General features: G+C 43.7%; 1 pseudogene across 1 annotated transcript; it reads right to left on the reverse strand.

The window, feature by feature from the left end:
- Positions 1-4,357: 4,357 nt before the first annotated feature.
- Positions 4,358-5,724, reverse strand: LOC113612158 (phosphatidylethanolamine-binding protein 1 pseudogene; annotated as a pseudogene). The gene has a single exon (XR_003429742.1). The product of XR_003429742.1 is annotated as a phosphatidylethanolamine-binding protein 1 pseudogene (transcript).
- Between the last annotated feature and the right edge of the window lie 3,662 nt (positions 5,725-9,386).

Genomic DNA, 9,386 nt, shown 5'->3' on the forward strand with positions numbered 1-9,386 from the left:
GGCCGCTGAGCCTGTGCATCCGGAGCCTGTGCTCCGCAACGGGAGAGGCCACAACAGTGGGAGGCCCACGTACCACAAAAAAAAAAAAAAAAAAAAAAAAAAAAAAAATCCCGTATGCAGGAACGAAGATCCCGCGTGCCTCAACTAAGACCTGACGCAGCCAAATAAATAAATAAATATTTTAAAAATAAAGTGAAGTAAAAACAATTGAATTCAGCACAAATGAAAATCACCCCAAGATGTATCCTCTTACAGATTGACCTGCCTGCTTATTTCCTGTTGTTAATATAAACAGATTATTATCACAGATTTAATACCTTTTAATAAGTATTTTTTTAAGTTTTAAAAAATAAGCTCATCTCTGGAAACCACTCGTCCACAACAAATGGTACAGAGGTTTGTATTGTCTAGAATTTTACAACTGGTATCCCTTGAAAGAACAATTTTCCCTTTAAGCTTTGATACCCCCCTCCCCTTCTTTCCCAGGAGTGCACCTGGATAGGAAGGATCACCAAGGCTCAGAGGAGGCTCTTACTCAAAATCCCGTTATCTGTCAAACAGCAGTGGCAGTAACAATAGTGAATATGTATTGCACCTTCACTGTGCTTTGCACTATTAGGAGTACTTAATCTCATTTAAGCATCATAGCAACCCACCAGTAGATGTTACTATTATCATCACCACTTAGTAGAAGGATACAGAGGTATAGAGTTGTTAAGGTAACTTTCCTAAGGTCACTCAGCTTGTGGATAGCAGGTCTGACCATTGGGCGAAGGCACTCTATTTCCAGGGTCTTGCACTCGTTAAAATGCTGCACTCTTAAGTGCAGTGAGAGAGATAGGTCTTTCAGGCTGGCTCCCAAGCCCCTTCTCTGCCTCCCTTTCCCATCTGAAAGAAGGAAAGAATGAAGTGAGAAAACAATTGAACGCCCAGCCACAGTATAGGTCCAGTCCAAATGTAATGATTCTCCTTTGGTGCTGTAGTAGCCAAGGATGAAGGATAAGATAACCTAGGTGAGATGCCAGCAGGCTCAGCGGTCACAGCCTTGTGTGATCAGTTTTCTTGACCAATACAGAAAAATGTACCTTTGAAGCAGCACCAATGCTTATTCAAGAAATAAGTCACAATAGCCAGGACATGGAAGCAACCTAAGTGTCCATCAACAGATGAATTGATAAAGAAGATGTGGCACATATAGACAGTGGAATATTAGCCATAAAAAGAAACGAGATTGAGTTATTTGTAGTGAGGTGGATGGACCTAGAGTCTGTCATACAGAGTGAAGTAAGTCAGAAAGAGAAAAACAAATACCGTATGCTAACACATATATATGGAATCAAAGAAAAAAAAAAAAAGGTCATGAAGAACCTAGGGGCAAGATGGGAATAAAGACACAGACCTACTAGAGAATGGACTTGAGGATATGGGGATGGGGAAGGGTAAGCTGTGACAAAGTGAGAGAGTGGCATGGACATATATACACTAACAAAAGTAAAATAGATAGCTAGTGGGAAGCAGCCGCATAGCACAGGGAGATCAGCTCGGTGCTTTGTGACCACCTAGAGGGGTGGGATAGGGAGGGTGGGAGGGAGGGAGACGCAAGCGGGAAGAGATATGGGAACATATGTATATGTATAACTGATTCACTTTGTTATAAAGCAGAAACTAACACACCATTGTAAAGCAATTATACTCCAATAAAGATGTTAAAAAAAAAAAGAAAAGAAAAAGAAATAAGTCGCAATAGCCAGGACATGCAAGCAATCTAAGTGACTATCAACAGAGGGATGGACAAAGAAGATGTGGCACATATATAGCATGGAATATTACTCAGCCATAAAAAGAAATGAGATTGAGTTATTTGTGGTGAGGTGGATGGACCTAGAGTCTGTCATACAGAGTGAAGTAAGTCAGAAAAAGAAAAACAAATACTGTATGCTAACACATATATATGGACTCTAAAAAAAAAAATTGTTCTGATGAACCTAGGGGCAGGACAGTCATAAAGACACAGATGTAGAGAATGGACTTGAGGACATGGAGAGGGGGAAGGGTAAGCTGGGATGAAGTGAGAGAGACATATATACACTACCAAATGTAAAGTAGATAGGTAGTTGGAAGCAGCTGTATAGCACAGGGAGATCAGCTCGGTGCTTTGTGACCACCTACAGGAGTGGGATAGGGAGGGTGGGAGGGAGATGCAAGAGGGAGGGGATATGGGGATATAGGTATGCATATAGCTGATTCACTTTGTTATACAGCAGAAACTAACACAACATTGTAAAGCAATTATACTCCAATAAAGATGTTAAAAAAAAAAAAGTCACCACCACAGAAGTCTGGACCCCTGGGTTATTTGCAGTTCTTTTCAGATACTTTTCAGTTCTTTCAAACAGCACTTCGTGTTAAACAGTAAAAGAGGGGTTATGGCACCTAATGAGTTTGATGGTTACTTGCTTGAATTGGTTTATTTGCCTCACCAAAGACTGCAGGGGGACTGGGTGGTACTGGGCAGTGTTGTGTGGCTGCCCTTACTTTGACCATTTCCACAGCAGGCCTGGCCAGCAACAAGGCCTGACTTAAGCTATGTCTAGCTCTGTCACCATGCTGAGTTGTCCCCCTTTAGCTTGATAATGGGCTTTCCCCACCAGAAATATGTACAGTTAGGCTCCTTCACTTCTGCGGGGGCCTCAGGAGAGGCAGAAAACTTCATTTGCATCAAGATGTGCTATTATGTGTCAATTATATCTCAATAAAACTAGAAAAAAAAAGATGTGCTGGGTGCAGGTCAGCTTGCAGCTTTTCTCTTTCTCATTAACCTCCATTTTATAGAAATCATGGAATATTTAAAACATACAGAAAATTACAGATATTGTAAAAATCTAAGAGATAATGCCATTTGATATATTGACTACTTCCTTTCATTGTTTTTGGACCAAAAATTACAGATACCCCAGTGTCTGAGGTGCTTTTCAACTCTTCAAGTCTTTAAAAAGCAGTGATTTGAATTCCCTGGTGGTCCAGTGGTTAAGACTCTGCACTTCCACTGCAGGGGGGCACAAGTTCAATTCCTGGTGGGGGAAACTAAGATCCCACATGCCCCGTGGTGCAGCCAAAAAAAAAGCAATTAGTATAATACAATTTTTTTTTTTAAATTTTTGGCTGTGTTGGGTCTTGCTGCACGCAGGCTTTCTCTAGTTGCAGCGAGCTGGGGCTACTCTTCGTTGCGGTGCGTGGGCTTCTCATTTTGGTGGCTTCTCTTGTTGGCTCTAGGCATGTGGACTTCAGTAGTTGCAGCATGCAGGCTCAGTAGTTGTGACACGCGAGCTTAGTTGCTCTGCGACATGTGGGATCTTCCCAGACCAGGGATCGAACTGGTGTCTCCTGCATTGGCAGGCAGATTCTTGACCACTGCGCCACCAGGGAAGTCCTATAATACAATTTTTGAATGATGAAATATTTCAAAATTTGAGAAAAATTTTGAAGATAATATGTACATACAGTGTGGAGTAATGAAGTCTTGAGAGCAGAAAAGTAACAAAATGTGTAGTCCATTTACATATTTTTTTAAAGACTATTGCTTCCTGTAGTATAGTTTGTATGGGTAGGTGTGTGCTATCTTGATCCAGTTTTGAGGCCCTAGCTAGAAGCTGGTCAGTTCCTCTTCTTGAACAGCCCATTAAGTCCATACCACCGAACACCACCCTTATTGGGCCCTCACATTCTGGGGCCATCATATGCTCACCCTAATTGCCCCAGGACTAAATATCAGACAACCAGGGACAGCCCCTGTGCCCCAGAACCTTCTGAAATTATTCAAATTAGCCAGTCCTACATCTGTTTGCTCTCTTTCCTTCCAGCAAAACCACAGTAAAGATACTTGCCCATAGTTCCCCCTTGCTCTGCTGTGAGACTGACCTGGTACTTCCCTTGAGCGGTCATGGGTGGCATACTGTGTCCTCCCCTGAGAGCTGTGAGTACAAAACACTGTAAAACTCTTTCCGTTTTTTTCTCTTGATCTGCATCTGACGGAGCCATGCCTCATCCGAGGTAATATGGTTAAAACAGCTCCTTCCCACTGTGCCTTCTAGTTCAAAACCATCATGGCTGTGTAGGTGGGAGGGAGTCTGTCACTAAATTCCACGCATCTATCCTCCAGTGCCCCTGAATACTAGCACCTTCTGGGGAGCAGCCCCTCCTGCCTCTGGTTCTTCACAGCAGAGTTTGTGCTCCCCAAGGGCCAATGGGCAAGGAGGCCAGGGATGGCAAGTGATTCTTTTTTTTTTTTTAATAAATTTATTTATTTATTTATTTATTTTTGGCTGCATTGGGTCTTTTTTTTTTTTTTTTAACTATGCAATGTTTTTATTCAACTACAAGCAAATAGCAGAATTAACACAACATTCAGCAACTCCAGACCGGCTTTTCTTACACCGAAGAGTGATCAATTTAACAGGCACAGACTTCCGGATTTCTGATGACCTCTCACTCAACCCTGCAGCTCATCTAGATGGCCAAGCTTTAACAGCAACTCTCTCCCTATTGCTTTTTTCAGTATTGCTCTTTAAAGGAGCCACAGCAAGACACTGACACCCACTAACCAGCCTGAGATGTATCACATGGTGGGCTAGCGGACGTGCCGGCCGCTGATTGTCTTCGTGAGAGACAGGGCTGTGAAAACACATGCCAGAAGATGCCGTCACAGACAATCCTGGGCTCGGGCTCACAAAGGCAGAGGCAATCAACCCTTTCTTTTTTTCTACCTCCCTTAAAGATTCTTTGATGCTCTGCTCTAATACTGCAGACCTGGTCTTTTTACCAGAATTTTTTTCTTCTTTAACGTCTGGGTTGTTATTCTTATAGTAACATTTTGATGACCCCATCCTAGTACCAAAATATCCCCCACCAAAACGGAGTTCAAATTTGATCAAAACGTAAACCCCCTAGAATTACAGAGGACAGGCAGAAGGAAAAGTCACCCTAAACCTAAATCTGACTGCTCAGGGGTCAGGCAGGGGGAAGAGGAGAAATCTGCATGCATCACTAAACTGAAACACTGCTTGGGAACTCTGGGACCGTGTCCATCTCCTGGCTTTCCTCTACTTCCCAGACAGCTGCTCGTACAGTTTGGGCACATAGTCATCCCATTCGGCCTGGTAACACGTGCCGGCCACCGGAGCCCTGAGCTCGTACTTTTTGCGGAAATTTGCCACCTTGAATTTGCCACGGTGGTCTCCAGATCTGTTGCTGAGAATGGGCTCATCACACTTCAGTGGCCTGTCCTGCTCGTAAACCAGCCAGGTGTAGCGGTGAAGGCCTGTGCCCTTGGGAGGCCCAGAGCCCACATAATCGGAGAGGACCGTGCCACTGCTGATGTCGTTGCCCTTCATGTTGACCACCAGGAAATGATGCCATTCCCTGTATTTGGGGTCCTTCCTGCTGGGAGCATCCGGGTCTGTCAAGACCAAGGTATACAGTTTACCTGGATCAAGGCCATCCCATGCAATGCTGGTGGACCGGTTCTTAACCTGGGTGGGTGTCAGCACTTTGCCCAGCTCGTCAACCTCCGCCCCGCCGTATTTGACCTGCCGCGGGTGCTGCGGCCTCTCGTCCACTTCCTGCAGGCTCAAAGGCCCGGACCACTTGCTGAGGTCCACCGGCATCGCGAAGCCGAGAGGATCGGACAGCAGGGAAAGCTGCAGGAGGACTCACGCAGGGTAGCAGCCCAGACTCCCAGCGGTCTGCAAGCGGTACAGAGGCAACTCTGGGTCTTATTTTTAAAATTCATAACAGAAAATATTTATTCTGTAATATTTATTCAATATTAAGCACAGTGAATGCTGGTACAAACTTTTTCTTTTTTAGTCTTGATATTTCAGATTATCTTTTTTTTTTTATTGGAGTATAATTGCTTTACAATGGTGTGCTAGTTTCCGCTGTATAACAAAGTGAATCAGTTATACGTATACATATATCTCCATATCTCCTCCCTTTTGCGTCTCCCCCCCCATCCCACCCCTCTAGGTGGTCACAAAGCACCGAGCTGATCTTGCGTTGGGTCTTCGTTGCTGCGTGTGGGCTTTCTCTAGTTGTGGCTAGTGGGGGCTACTCTTTGTGGCAGTACTCAGACCTCTCATTGCAGTGGCTTCTCTTTATTGCAGAGCACGGGCTCTAGGTGTGCGCGGGCTTCAGTAGCTGTGGCACCTGGGCTCAGTAGTTGTGGCTCGTGGGCTCTAGAGCACAGGCTCAGCTGTTGTGGCGCACGGGCTTGTTGCTCCGCGGCATGCGGGATCTTCCCAGACCAGGGCTCAAACCTGTGTCCCCTGCATTGACAGGTGGATTCTTAACCACTGCGCCACCAGGGAAGTCCATTGGCCAGTGATTCTTGAGCCTCACTCCATGTGGGAAAGATGTTAGGAAAGGACAGAAGTGTGGGCCCAGGCCATGTGGGTTGCAATCCTCCTTCTGAGAGCTCACTAAATGCTAACGATTTTCATTACCTATGTTTTTGTCGGAAGTTCGCTTTTCTATCACTTGGGATTTCTTAAGCAGCAATGTGTCCTAACATTTTCATTTTGACCACTCTATTTATGAAAAGATAAACCCCAAGTTTTATCGTGGAAAAATGGAACAAATTTGAGATCTTTATCCTCATAATAGGAATGCTCAATAATGTTGACTTTGAAAGTTTCTGACCTACAACAGATGAAAAAGGGGGATTGGGGTTTGTAAGTTAACAGTCAGTTGACTAAAGTGGTTTGATGTGTGGGTGGTAATGAGAGAGACAGAGGAAAAAAAGAGAGAGAGAGAGAGAGAGAGAGAGAAGGAAAGGATAGGACTTATTCCTCTTCTGTATAGTGAAAGAGAAACCAAAACTTTTCCTGCATCACAGACAGCCTCATATCAGGAATCATTAAAACTACCTAAACTCTTGCTCTTGTCAGGGTATCCCAAGAGGCAGGCCACATCGGGCGCTATAAAGAAACCAGGGGTGGGCTTCCCTGGTGGTGCAGTGGTTGAGAGTCCGCCTGCCGATGCAGGGGACACGAGTTCGTGCCCCGGTCCGGGAAGATCCCACATGCCGTGGAGCTACTAAGCCCGTGCGCCACAACAGCTGAGCCTGCACTCTAGAGCCCGTGAGCCACAACCACTGAGCCCGCGAGCCACAACTACTGAAGCCCGCGCACCTAGAGCCTGTACTCCGCGAGAAGGCATCGCAATGAGAAGACCGCGCACCACAACGAAGAGTAACCTCCACTCTCTACAACTAGAGGAAAGCCCCCATGCAGCAACCAAGACCCAACACAGCCAAAAATAAATAAATAAAATAATTTAATTAAAAAACAAAACTATGGTCCCTCCTCATGCACATTCTTAACTAAATGGATCAACTTAACCACAGATAATTTAGCACTCCAATGGCCATTAAGAGAAACTTCTGACCTCCCCAAACTTGTTTTTCTCAGAATGAAATTAGAAGACTGTGGCTCTAAAATTAAACCGATTGAATGGGATGCATATTTTCATTGGTACCTGGAGGCTTCAAATGTATCCAAGATTCTAAAATTGCCACTTTACAAAATACCATTTCTAAATTAACCAAGGTGAAAAAACAATTGAAAGAGGACCATAAAAATCCTCTGAGGCCTCTTTTCCCCCTTCCCCCATCCTCTTTGTCTCTGGAGCCAGCTTCCTCTTTCCCTTCTGTACTGTCCCCGACTCCTCTATACACTCCACTTCCTTATTCTAATCCCCTTACTGAACTTTCCTTTTTCTCTGAACCTTTCCATGTCTCCTCCTCTCCTGAACCTATTAAAATCTGCACCTCTTAAATCAGACCCTCTGAGGATCGAAATGCTAAGCCTTGACTAACACAACATTGTAAAGCAACAATACTCCAATAAAAATGAATTTAAAAAATGCTTTAATTAAAAAAATGCTAAGTCTCTAATTTCTTATGTTCACTGTACTAAAGCTGAACTATGAGCTATAGTCAAAGATTTTCCTGAAGTAACTGAGAATCCCCAGAGATTTGCTGAGGAATTTAATATAGTCATTCAAACTTATCAACTGGGCTTCTCTGAGTTATATCAACTAATTCATATCCTTGTCATTAAAGGCCAGGCCCACACTGAATGAAAACTGCCAATTGAGATGATCCTGAGAAATCTTTAGAATTACAACCTGGGGACAAAGAAACCCCTGCCACCTTATTATCAGGCTCATGGAATCACCGAGTGACACCATTTGGCAATTCTTAGGACTTTCCCAAAACCAGTTGATCAGAATAAGATTCAAGCTTGTATCCACAAGCCCAATGAGCTCATGCATGATTATTATACAGCCAGCTCCAAATCGTCTTTAAAGAAAATTCTGGTCTTCCTTTGGGTGCTGAATCTACTTGAGTTGCCTTTAAATCTATGTTGATTAACAGGCTGAACTGAGATCTTTCTCTTCTAGTTAAAAGGACCAGGATATAATGGGAAATTATGTCCACTATAGATTTAGTTAGTTTAGAAACCCAACTCACCCAAACCCTAGATGATTCAACTTAAAGGAAGACTACTAAAATCCTTAATCTTCAATTCCAGAATTGGAGGTCTCCAAACAAAAACAAAATCCTTCTGGTGTCCATGATAATTTCTAAAAGCTAGGACACTGGAAAAATTACTGCTACAAGTTTCAGTACTCCAAGCGCCTTCAATCCTCTAACCGGCCTTACCAATGTCCTCAACCCCAGGGACGCTGAGGAACTACAGGGGATTTCCCCACTTCTTTCTCTTAATTGACTTGAAGAAACTACTCTATAGATTGGGGGCAAATCTCTTTCTGTCCTTTTTGCACCAGAGCTACACTCTTGGTGCTCAGCCCCACTACCATTAAAAAGCCCCTGCCTCAGAGTACTAAAATGCTTCAAATAGTGGGGGTCTCTAATAGACCTCAATAGGTTTTTATCTCTAAAACTATCCCCTTTTGCTTAGGCCCTCTAAGAGGTACTCACTGTTTTTGCCTTTGTTCCTCCACCTCTATTTACTTATTGACCCAAGATATCTTAGAAAAATAACATGCTGGAATTTCTTTCTCCCAAAAGGGAGAAACAATTCTAGAATTTGAGAGCAGCAACGAAAATAGCCAATTAGGTGAATCAAATGGTCCTTCAACTGCTTTTTCTTTTCTCCATCTCTGACCTGGAGCTAATTCCAAGAACACTAATAATTGGTCCCTATTCGGTCAGCTACCACTTGCCTTATGGGCAAAATCCTCAACTGATATTTGCAGTACCCACATGCACCTCCTATTAAGATCCAAATAGGTCCCTCAAAACTTCTCCACAGGATTAATCAATACCCCAAAATAAAGAGGCCCTTCAAGGCATTAAACCAATA

This window comes from Aethalodelphis obliquidens, unplaced genomic scaffold, assembly GCF_003676395.1.
Source record: "Aethalodelphis obliquidens isolate GAN/ISIS:26980383/991018 unplaced genomic scaffold, ASM367639v1 scaffold73, whole genome shotgun sequence".
NCBI lineage: Eukaryota > Metazoa > Chordata > Mammalia > Artiodactyla > Delphinidae > Aethalodelphis > Aethalodelphis obliquidens.